This window comes from Empidonax traillii, unplaced genomic scaffold (assembly GCF_003031625.1).
Source record: "Empidonax traillii isolate 1590-97213 ecotype Southwest subspecies unplaced genomic scaffold, ASM303162v1 scaffold63:size2014119, whole genome shotgun sequence".
In the NCBI taxonomy this organism is placed as follows: Eukaryota; Metazoa; Chordata; class Aves; order Passeriformes; family Tyrannidae; genus Empidonax; species Empidonax traillii.
The window spans coordinates 311191-321874 of record NW_020955256.1 but is presented as its reverse complement, the minus strand read 5'-3'; the positions used below and the strand labels follow the sequence as shown (position 1 = coordinate 321874).

Sequence of the window (10684 nt, the reverse complement as noted above, 5' to 3'; positions counted from 1 at the left end):
TAAGCATTGTGTAAGAATGAGTATTCTGCCTTGGAAAAAAATCAGATTTTTTTTTTTAAATTACCTTTTCAATTCTGTGTGACTGAACAAACAGATAATCAAACACTAACTTCAGTTTAAATTTGTCAATGGAACTAGAGCTGCTCACTGGCAGAATAAAAATGAATGCTGTAAATGTGGCTTAAAGCTGCTATCTTTTTGGGCAGGGTGAGGATGCAGCCATTCACAGGGTGAGGACAACTGCTACAGAGTTCATAACGAGCTACATCAAGCAGAACAACTGATTTCAGGGATTGCCTTTTTACGTACGTTTCTAAAAGTTCAAAATGGCAGGCTTACATAGTTCATCTCTACACATTATTGCAATATAAAGCACCCTTGTCCTCATCATACTAAAGTAGCTATTTCCTCTTCTAGGTGAGGAAATGTACCTATACAAGCAGAAAGAGTGATATATACGTATACAAGCAAAAAGATCTCGCTGATTGTGAGATTTGTTTCCAACTGTAGATGTCTGTGTAACTGCACATGCAGATTAGGTATTGCCCTTGAAGACTTGGAGAGCAGCCAATGTGCTGCTTACGTGATGTAAACAGAGTTATGCATAAGCAGCATCTGTTTTTACAGGGTCTGTGCTACTCCAGCTTTCAAGTTGTTCAGACCAAGATTTTTCTTTTGCAGTTTCTTATCTGAGTTATTTTGCAGTTTCCTGATTACCCTCCTAATAACCCTTACCTCTGCAGCTCTAAAGTGATCTTTCCTCTAAGATCTTATAGGAATTTTAGCCACGCACACCCGTGACTATGCCAGTAACAGATGTTGCATCTCTACATTTCCAAGGTGCCATTGAAGCCCTCACTGTTTAGTCACTCTCTGAACTGTGTTTGATGTGAGCTGCAAGATTTCCTCCTCCCACAGGGTAGGTGTTTGAATGTGTGTGCGTGCATGTCTGTGCGTGTGTGTGTCTAAAATATCTGCTCTGCCACCTGCACCTATAGGTATATCTGAAGCCAATCACCTGCATCACCAAGTTTGGGCCTGAAGTGGTCCACCCAGAAGTCTTCATTTTAATCAAGCTTTAAGAAAACAAGAAAAACAAAACTTTGGCATTTGTATTAGATATGTGTGCAAAGAGAAACAAAGGGTCCTCTTCTCCTCATAGGTAGGCTCAAGTTGAATACTTAAACCAGCTGTAGAAATAATATTTGCATGCGTATAAGGAGTATTTATTTTGTGGATGTCAGCAGATGTGAAAATATTTGGTCTAATTCTGCAGAGAGAGATATTTGGAAAACATTTTGCATGGTAGGATCCTAGATACTTATTAAAGGAATAGTATTCTTTAAAAATTATAAATGCAACATAATTGATCGGTAGTCATGGACTTGTTGCAGAAAATAAAGCATGCTGAAAGAATAAATATTTTAAAAGATATGTTTTTTGTTATCTCAGCCAGTATTCTTTCTGTATTTACTAGTCTTTGTAAAGGGTCAGACTGGACAGTCTGGATATCAATTTCTGTAATGCATCTCACGTGGTTCTTTTGCTAATGCCTATTCAATTAAAGAATGAGTCTATCCTAAAATTAACTGTGGCCCCAGGGTTTAGTTTTAACAGGATGGTTCTATTTGTGGGTACTGTGTGGCTTCTGTGCAAGGAAGTGGGGTTTTCTCTGTGAAAGCAGTGGATCCACTGTACAGCTGAGGTAGGGGAGAAGATGACAGGCATCATATTTAGGGTTAGTCCACCCTAGAAAAACTGGCCCAGAAAAATTATTAGACAGGCTATGAGTGTGATTTTCAATGCCACTCTGCCAATGGCCTACTTAAACTGATACACCTGCATCCATGTTAGGATTTCTATCATTACAACAATGCACTGCATCAGTACCTTTCATTTTTTGTTTCTGTATTTAAATAAATTGTCAGTGTATATTAACCTACGGACATATATTTTCATCTTGTTTCCTAGAGGAAAAAAAATAATTGTGCAGTCATGCTATATACAACAGCCCTTATAATAATTCCTGACCTTGTTAGCTGATTTTAATCAATCCCCAAAAAGCAGCAGAGATCTCAGACACAATTACTTTCCCACAGTTTTCATAAAGATGGATAAGCCAAGTACAGGAAAGGCTTCCTGTTTATTGCCTGCATGGAGGGACAGCCTGCAGTTCAGCCTTTATTACACTCAGCCTACACAGAAGAGGACCATTCTGAGTGCTTTGAATGCATGAAACGAGCCTTTTATAATCCACACCATATTAGATATTGGAGAATCTAACCATAAGACATGCAGCAAGAGCAAACTGGACTTTTTGAGTCCAGCTGCTCACAGCAGATATCACAGTGTATCCCTGTATTAGTATCCACCCTATCAGTCTGGCAGCATCAACACCAGGGATGCTTTCTCTTTTCTCTAGGCTGGCATAGCTAGACCCACAGAACTTTCCAGGATAGACAAACTTTTGCCTGCAATAAAATTCCTGAAGTCAAATTCACAAGTCATTTAAAAGTGCACATGGTGAGCAGGGTTGGGGTTCAGCTGTGAGAACCAGCAAGCAGTTCACTTCAGCCATGAGAGATAACTGGGCTCATTACCAACTGTAGTGCATGCTTTGCCTTGTCAAAGCATAGGGGGGGTTTGAATTGGGTGGCTTTATTTCTTACAAGGAAACTCACTGAAAGTTATCCATTTCACACAGTGATGAATAGCTGGGAGGTACCATTGACTCAAACTCTTGAGTCCTGCCCAGTACAAATAAAATATTTGCATATCCACAAGCAACAAGAAAAAAAACTGCATTGAGGTTGTAAATCAAGCACTCAGAACAAGGAACTGCCAAAAGCAAGACTTGAAGAAACTTTAGTTAAATTAAGAGGGGTTTATTTCTCACATTTTCCTGGTTAGACTTTTGAGAAATAGATGTACTGTATCAAAAATAGGATTCATCTCTCCACTGGAGAGTTTTCTCAGGTGTAAAGCATCCATAAAATTATATTCAACTGCAACTTAACACTAATGAAAGTGAGAAGAAAGATTTTTATTGTGGCTTCACAGAAAATCAGAACATACAAATAACCAGCTCCAGAGTTTGGTCTCAAGGACAGATAAAAGATATTGAGACATTACCACACTCAGCATCAGGGTGCCTGACTTTTGGACCTTTGGCTCTTAGAGTAATACCTAGACACTGAGTGAGATACCTTGGAATAATACCCCAAGAATTTGTGCATGTAGTACAGGAAACTGCTTCAAGTAGCTAGCTGGGGATGCTTAGGACGTAGCTGTGCTACAAACGCAGTCATTCTCCATAATTAACTCATTCAGCGATTTTAAGTCTTCTCCCTCTGCCTGGAGGTATCCCTTTCTTTAAAATGCAGCCAGAGGGTCAGACTTTTAAAACATGGCAGGAAAAACTCCCTTTACCAATCTCTTTCCATATAATGGTTCAGCAGTTAGGCTACTGCCTGAGAATGTTACTGAGCTGGATTCAACTCCTTCATGACTAAAAGAGAAGAGGGTGGCTAAATCTTGAGCTCTGGAACAGTACACTCACCCACTCCACCAGCAGGAACCTGTCAGGTCTTAACAGCCCCGAGCAGCCTCACCTGGGACCCCCACCTACACACTGCCCATGGACCAGGGCTCCATTTAAAGCTCAGGTCTGGGTGTCTACTTCCTGCCTGAACTGTTTAGTAGATAGATCTGCCTTCAGTTTGATCTCCTGATTTGCTTCCTAGATGGATCCATATTGTGGCCCTGTCTCCTGCTCCTCCTGACTGGATTCCTTGTACAAACTTTACACTGACTCATTGCTTCATCACGTCTAGGACTGTTGATGGAAGCGCACTGTGCTGTGACTGCTCTGTTCGCGTATCCTGACAAAGTGCTCTGGATAGTGAGAGTACTGCCTGTGCTGCAGGCACCCATGCTTTGGGTATTTAATAGACTCAGTTCTAGCTGTTCTCTATTCACGGAAGCCGCTTTTCACTTCACAGTCAGAGCCCGGCAGCAAATGTTTGCGTTGTCACATAGAGTGACTCCTGTATGTCAGGGTACTCGGTGCTTGGATGGCTGCCATCGACATTTATCTTTCTCCACGCAGGCCGTGCAGTTGGTTTTTGTCGCCCGGTTTCTGCTTGGAAGAGGCAGATAGTCACAGGTGCCCCTCACCGCGCGACAGTTCCCTCTCCACCTCCACCCCACGTCTGCCCCGGTAAGGGATGACGAGCGGTCAGCCGTGACACCGGCGGCCCTCGGGGCACGGCCGCTGCTCTGCGCCCCTTCCACCGGGCCGCCGCTCCCCCGGCCCCGACTCCCTCCTCGGAGCCGGCCGCCCTTCCCGAGGCGCGGAGCGGCGCCGGGGGCTCCACCGCTCGGCTCAGGCAGCGCCCCGAAGGTCGGGCGACGCCGGTGCGGCGAGGGGTCGCACCTTCCCGCAGCCCCAGGAGGAAGTGACATGGTGGCGGCGGCGGGGAGGGAAAAGGAGGGGAGGGGAGATGAGGGGCGCTCTGTTGCCGGAGCGGAGCCGCCCGGCGGGCGGAGCCTGGCAGCCCCGCCCGAGCCGCCTGCCCGCTCCCGCCGCGTGCGAAGTAGTGGCAGCCGGTGCGGCTCGGCCGCCGCCCGCTCCCGGCGCCCCAGCGCGGCACCCGTGCCCAGGCCCGCCGGCGCCAGGTACGTGCTCTTCCCCTGGCGACCTGCGCCGCTCCTCAGGTGCGGGGCCTCCCTCCCTCCCTCCTCCGCCTGCCGTGCTCCCCCGATGGAAAAGGCATCCGGAGCCAGCCCCTCCCCGGTGCAGCCGCCCCCCGGAGCGCTGTAGCGGCGAGGCGAGGGGCCGGCAGCTGCCGGCGGGGCGCGGGATGCGGACACAAGTTCCCTGACTTATTTGCCGCCGGGCTGGGTCGCCGCCGCCCGGACCCGTCGCGTCGTTTCTCCCGCGGGCGCCGGGAATTTTCCTGCTGCCCGCTGGCCCCCTTTGTGTGGCGAACGCTGCTCGCGCCCGCCGGGGTTTCCGTGGAAACGGCGGATCTGCGGCGGCCCAGCCCCGCCGAGCTCCCCTCCGCCGGCGGCGCCTTCCACTTTCCTTTCGGTGTTCCCCGCTCGGGGCTGGCGGTGGCCGGGGAGGGAGGGAGGGAGGGAGGGAGGGGGCGGGCGGTGCGGTTGCCGTGGGAACGGGCGGGTGCGATCGCCCGCTCCGTGCCGCCTCCCTGGGGGCGCCGCTCCTCAGCGAGCGGGCGCGGCGAGCCCCGGTGGGAGCGGGCGAGCTCCTTCACTGGCGGGTCGTGGCGGCTGTTCTGTCCGCGGTACCTGGAAGTCCACGAGCTGAGGGGGAGGAGAGGGGCGGTCTGCCTCCCTGGCGATGTTCTCGCGTGTTGTCGGAGCTCTGCCTTTCACCCCTCTGCGTGTCTTCATGAAGATGCTTAAGCCGAATTAAATAACGGCGACAAACTTAAGGTGTGTCGACTGATACCATGTGTTGAAGGTTGAAGTTATGCCTTCTAGCATTTATTTCAACAAGCGAGCGCTCACTCGAATGGCTGAAAGGACAACCTTTACAAGAGAGTCTGTTTCAGCACTGTCGCACCGAGACTTCTGGTCTTTTATTTTTGTTATGCATTCTTAAGAGTTTTAAGTGTGCCGACATCTAAGCATAATGTACGTTATGCAGGTGCACGTGTTGGAGAGAGCAGCCTTGCTGCTACATGAAAACTGAAAATGCTTTACAAGAGTTAGAGGGATGCCAGAAACTCTCAAACAAAACCCCCCAAGCTTGTCTTTAAAAGCAGTGATGCATCCAGCCCAGGAAGTTGTACCAGACGATTGTAGCCTCAGCTTGTAGTGATGTGACTTCATACTAAGAGTGAGTACCAAAAGAATTGAAAACTGGTGGAGCAGAGAAACTGTTGTGGAACAACTTAAAACAAAGTTTGTAGCCTTCTTTTTTCCTCTGACGTCTCATGTGAACGATAAGATTGCTGTACGCATACAGAGGTCTGTTTATATGTGCCTTTGTACTTCTATATAAAGACTGCATGGATCACTAGAACAGTTGATGTGTTCTAAATGTTTGCACTTATTTACTGACCAGCAGCTTTCTGTAGCTGCTTGTGTCTGATAAAATGCCATGGTTTTCCCAATACTATGGATTAAAACACATCTATATTCACTTTGAAAATTTGTGTAAGTATTTCATATAGCTTTGCTCGTGCATTAACAGTGCCTGAATAAGCTGTATCAAAAAGGGAAACTAACTGTGTTTTGTGGATGACAGGACCAGGTTTCGTGGGTAAGAATCTATTGGAAAGCCTGCAGTGAACAGAGAAACTGTTGCAAGCCACTGCCGTGGGTAAAGGTTCTCTTAAGCAAAGTTTAGTTGTGTTGTTGGCAAGCACTTTTAACAGGTTTTAGTGAATCAGTTTAGTGAATTTTTAGTGAAGAAGGTGTAAGTAATGTATTTTAGGAGTGGATAAACTGCAGAGAGGTGAGCACTTGCCCAGAGTCACAGACCAGAGAATGCTGTGCCCAGAGCACGGTAATGAACTGTGTTCCTTGAAACCTAGTAGGTGTCATTTTGGTGGGGAGGTTGTTTTTTCCATAAGTCTTGTTCTGTCCAGCCAATTGCAGAGGCACTAAATCAATGTTCGTCTCTGGAGTGAGGCGTGCTCTGCTGGAGTGACGGTTTTACATCACCTACAGTTTAATGTACTTACTGTACCATAACAGAGGAGAGCTCTGTAGGAGAGGAATTCTCTGCAGGGGATGAATGAGAATCCTATGGCTGTACTCTGCCCTGCTGAAAAGGATTGGCTAATTTTTTCTGTTGTGTACCCTGTTTTTCATGCTAGAATGTGAAGACTGGGAGTAGTAATGCCCCTTGAAATCTCTTTATACAGGAAGACATTGTCACAGCTGTGCTGAGGGTAGCAAGATACTGTTCTTGTGTTACAAATGAGCACTGTGGCCCTCCGAATTTGTATTAGTAATTTGGTCTTAAAGTTTAAACATTCAAATTTCCACTGTGTGATGTAGAACAACACTTCCCTAACTAACAGCATCCCTGCTACTGCTGTTGGTATGTCCTGAAAAGGGAGCAGATCAGCAAGAGGGCAACAATGCATAGTAGTGCACTGTGTATATGCTTTACTCAGTGAAAGCTTTTGTAACTGTGGGCCTCGCTCTCAAGGGAAAACATCTTATGTCAAGGCAACCATCTCTCAGGTGTGTTTGATTTTGCTGCGCTGAATGCAGTCGGCTTTCTCCTAAGGGAACTAGAAATGAGACCGACGGTGGTACCCTGTGTGCTTTGTTGCCTTTCAGCACTGGTATGTGGCAGCTGAGTATGTGTTTTTTCCCTGAAGTGCTTTGTCTGGGGGGTGGCTTTGTCCAGTGGTTTAGTTTCAGGCGTTTGGGAAAGTTTGCTCACCAGTCTGTTGTTTGATGGTCTTGGGCTTATTCACATCTGACCGTGTGGCAAGTACCCTGATCACCTGTGACTAATGCTCCTGTCCTGCTCGGAAACTGCTGACTCACTTTGTTTTCATGCTTCTCCCCTGTCCTCCTCCACTGCCTCCGACTAGAGATGAGGTAGGGTCCAAGGTAAGGTCAGGGAAAGAGGAAATGAAAATTAATGAGGATAACTGTTGTGGCAAGGATGAAGATACTACAAAGATCTCACTTTGATAATGTGAGAAAAAGATGATGGCTGTAATAGATTTGCTGAAAAGCTGCATAAGCCATGTGTTAGGAACTGGCTTAACAATTGTAGTGAGCCCACAGTTGGGAGATGCTGGGTTGTGGTCCTGCTGGTGGTCTGCTCTTCAACTTGAACTTAAAGCCTTTTTATTTCTATGCCTTTGTTTTGACCTTCCGCCTTCCTGTGTGTCTTGTTACATTCTGCTATGAAGAGCTTTACGCTGAAATAATTTTCTGCTGCTTGCAAAAGGGCTGACCTGGCTTGAGGTTTCTATTGTAGCATAAATAACAGGAACAGGGAAAGGCAATTAACCAGCTCTAGGCTGGAAGGAAGTCAGAGATAGAGGTCACTGAGAGAAGGTTTACTTGGCAGAAGGTAAGGAGCTGCAGGCAGAGACAAGCACACTGATTTCACTTGCATGTGTGACTGTTTATTAATATGTTAAAAATTTCTGACATGTACCAGATTCTTTTTAGTCAGACCAACAAAGTTAAATTTCAGACACATTTTTCCAGTAGGATCCATGTGAATGAGAAGGTTTTCCTATGCTAACTATGCAAGTTTTTTTACCTATCAGAGAAAGGGTAAGACTCGACTTAAAACCTTCTGTTAAAGAAAGAACGTATTTGGGGGAATTCTATATGTAGAAATGGCATGTGATTTCAAGTGACAGCTACTATTGGGAAAGTTAAACTGTGTCCTGCTTCTTCCCCTGTCTCTACATTATCCCTATCTTCGCACATAATAGTTTGCATCTTAACATGTTTTTCAGCACTTTGGAAAATACCATTACTGCAGGTGCTGCTTCGTACTTCTGGAAGGTCTAGAAGGATTCTGTCTGCAGCAGGCTACACCTGCACTTGAACCATTTATAAGATTTTACTCCTTCAAGTCACAGGTGGTTGTCAGGGGTTAATACTGTGATTCTGTGTGTCACTGTAACTTTTTTACATGCCTGTGCCTCTAAGTGTGTGCATAAATATTGCATTTCATCCAAGATGGAGACAGAGAAAAGCTTCATTTTGAATTTAGGCCTTGTAAAACTGTCTCAAATATATTTTGAAGTTAGAAATTCTCAAAACCAGGCTTTTTAAAGGACTCGGGCTTCTGCAGTTGTTCAGAGGTGGTGTAGAAAATCCAGGTAGGCGTTGATGTACTTAATGCTTAATTTAGTGCAAAATTTATAAAAATATTACTGGATTCTTAGCAGCATGTTTAGTAACTGTTAGCATCTGTACACTTGCCAGCCAGTGAAGTAAATACTGTTGAGTCAAGCACTATCTCAGAATGATTTGCTGATGTTTAAGGTGGTTTTTACTAGACTTGGGTTTAGGTGCTGAGAATACAAGATCATTGATTGGTTTGGAGTCATAATGTTGTAAACAACAAGGATTATTGAAGCTTGTTGAAAGATTTATTTTGGCTTCAACAGGGTTTGAATCAGGTCCAAAAAGAAACCTTCCTTTGTTACTGGACTTGATAAATTTTCCCCTGTCCTCCTCCACTGGTGTTTGTGATAAAGGCTTTTATTCCCTGAAGTTCTTAAATTAAATCAGGCTGTTAGGGGACTGATGATCAAGGAGAATGAGGCGGCTGAAAGTATTATAAGTTCATGGTGTGGCAAAATGTGAACACTTGTATCACATGAGACAGAGGTGAATGAAAACTGATGTAGAATGGCACTGCTGAAATGTGGGTAAAGCTGTCACCATGTTAATTTGGGTTTTTACCTGGCATCTGGATGTCTGATAGTTTTGTCTGTAGGTACAGCTGAGTTTTTCACTGAAACTGGCATCTTATTTTTTGGAACCATGCCAACCACATCTCAGCTGTAAGATGTTTTTCTAAGTATTGGGTGTTACCTCTTGAAGACAGGAATTGGTTTTCTTCAAATAATAAATCAAAGCTTCCCTGCCACTTTTATTCTTCAGTTGAACTATTTCCTACAGAAAGAACCATTATACATTATTTGATGAATAAATCTTAATATCCTGTGTTTCTCTGTCTTCGTGAGGCTACATCTTGTGTTTGTGTTGTCACTTCCAATTTTGGGATGCAGTTTTCATAAAGGAGAAATTCAGCTACCTCATACTCTTCAGTGTCAGATGATAGAATACCGACAAATTAAATCCATACTGGGAGATCAAAAAAAAAGCCTTGTGAGTCTTCTTCTGCTTAATGTTTCCTTAGTATTCAAAGAGCATACTAATCTTATGTCATATTAATTAAAAATATGCAAATATCTTAGCTGAAGGAGATGGTCTACTGTCTTTGAAGATAACAGCTCACTTGGAGCTGTAATCAGGTGAATGGCACTTCTAATTTCCAGCAGTGTTAACAATTTGTTGTGATTTGTACTAGAATCTTTTGGACTCCCTCATGGAGGAGGTCAGCGCTGTTCCTTCCTATCTCTGTTATTTAGAAGCACAAAGACTGTGGCCTGTGCGTGTTGCGTATGTGGCAGCGTTAGCAGCGTAGGTGAGACACGCTAAGTGGGAGAATACGGTGGTCTCCAGCAGGCCACACAGTTGCTTGGAAAGAGGCACCATGTTAAAAGTATTTATAATGGGTTTTTGGGGCAGTAGAAAATCTGTTACCAGCCCACAGTCTGGTGGAGGAAGTCCCACTTGTGTCACCATAGTGTATTTCTCAGCTTAGTGATTCATGCTCTATTTCTTCCCCTTTCCAACAATTCTTTTTTTTTTTTTGGTAAAATTATTGCTGCCACAAATTCTAGGTTATTCTTTAGTTATTCTTTCTGGCTTTTTAAAATACACAAAATAACAAGGCCACGCTAGTTAGAAATTAGATTGTTAGGAAAAGGCTTAAAGAGACTGCCCAAAATTACTAAAATGTAAATTGCAGTTCCAGAAAATATGAAGAAGTTGTTTTATCAGAGCGTACTAAGGAAAGAAGGTTATCTCTTTCCCAGTGCGGATTTTTTTCTTCTGTTTGTTGTTCTCATAGCATCTATCAATGCCTTTAATT

General features: G+C 44.8%; 1 protein-coding gene across 1 annotated transcript in view; it reads left to right on the top strand.

Annotated features, from left to right (window-relative positions):
- The first annotated feature begins 4625 nt into the window (after positions 1 to 4625).
- Positions 4626 to 10684, top strand: part of AGPAT4 (1-acylglycerol-3-phosphate O-acyltransferase 4) — a 72760-nt gene continuing 66701 nt past the window's right edge. The window contains exon 1 of the mRNA XM_027880021.1: positions 4626 to 4677. The gene's annotated coding sequence lies outside the window, so the exon portion shown is untranslated. The remainder of the gene's footprint in view (positions 4678 to 10684) is intronic.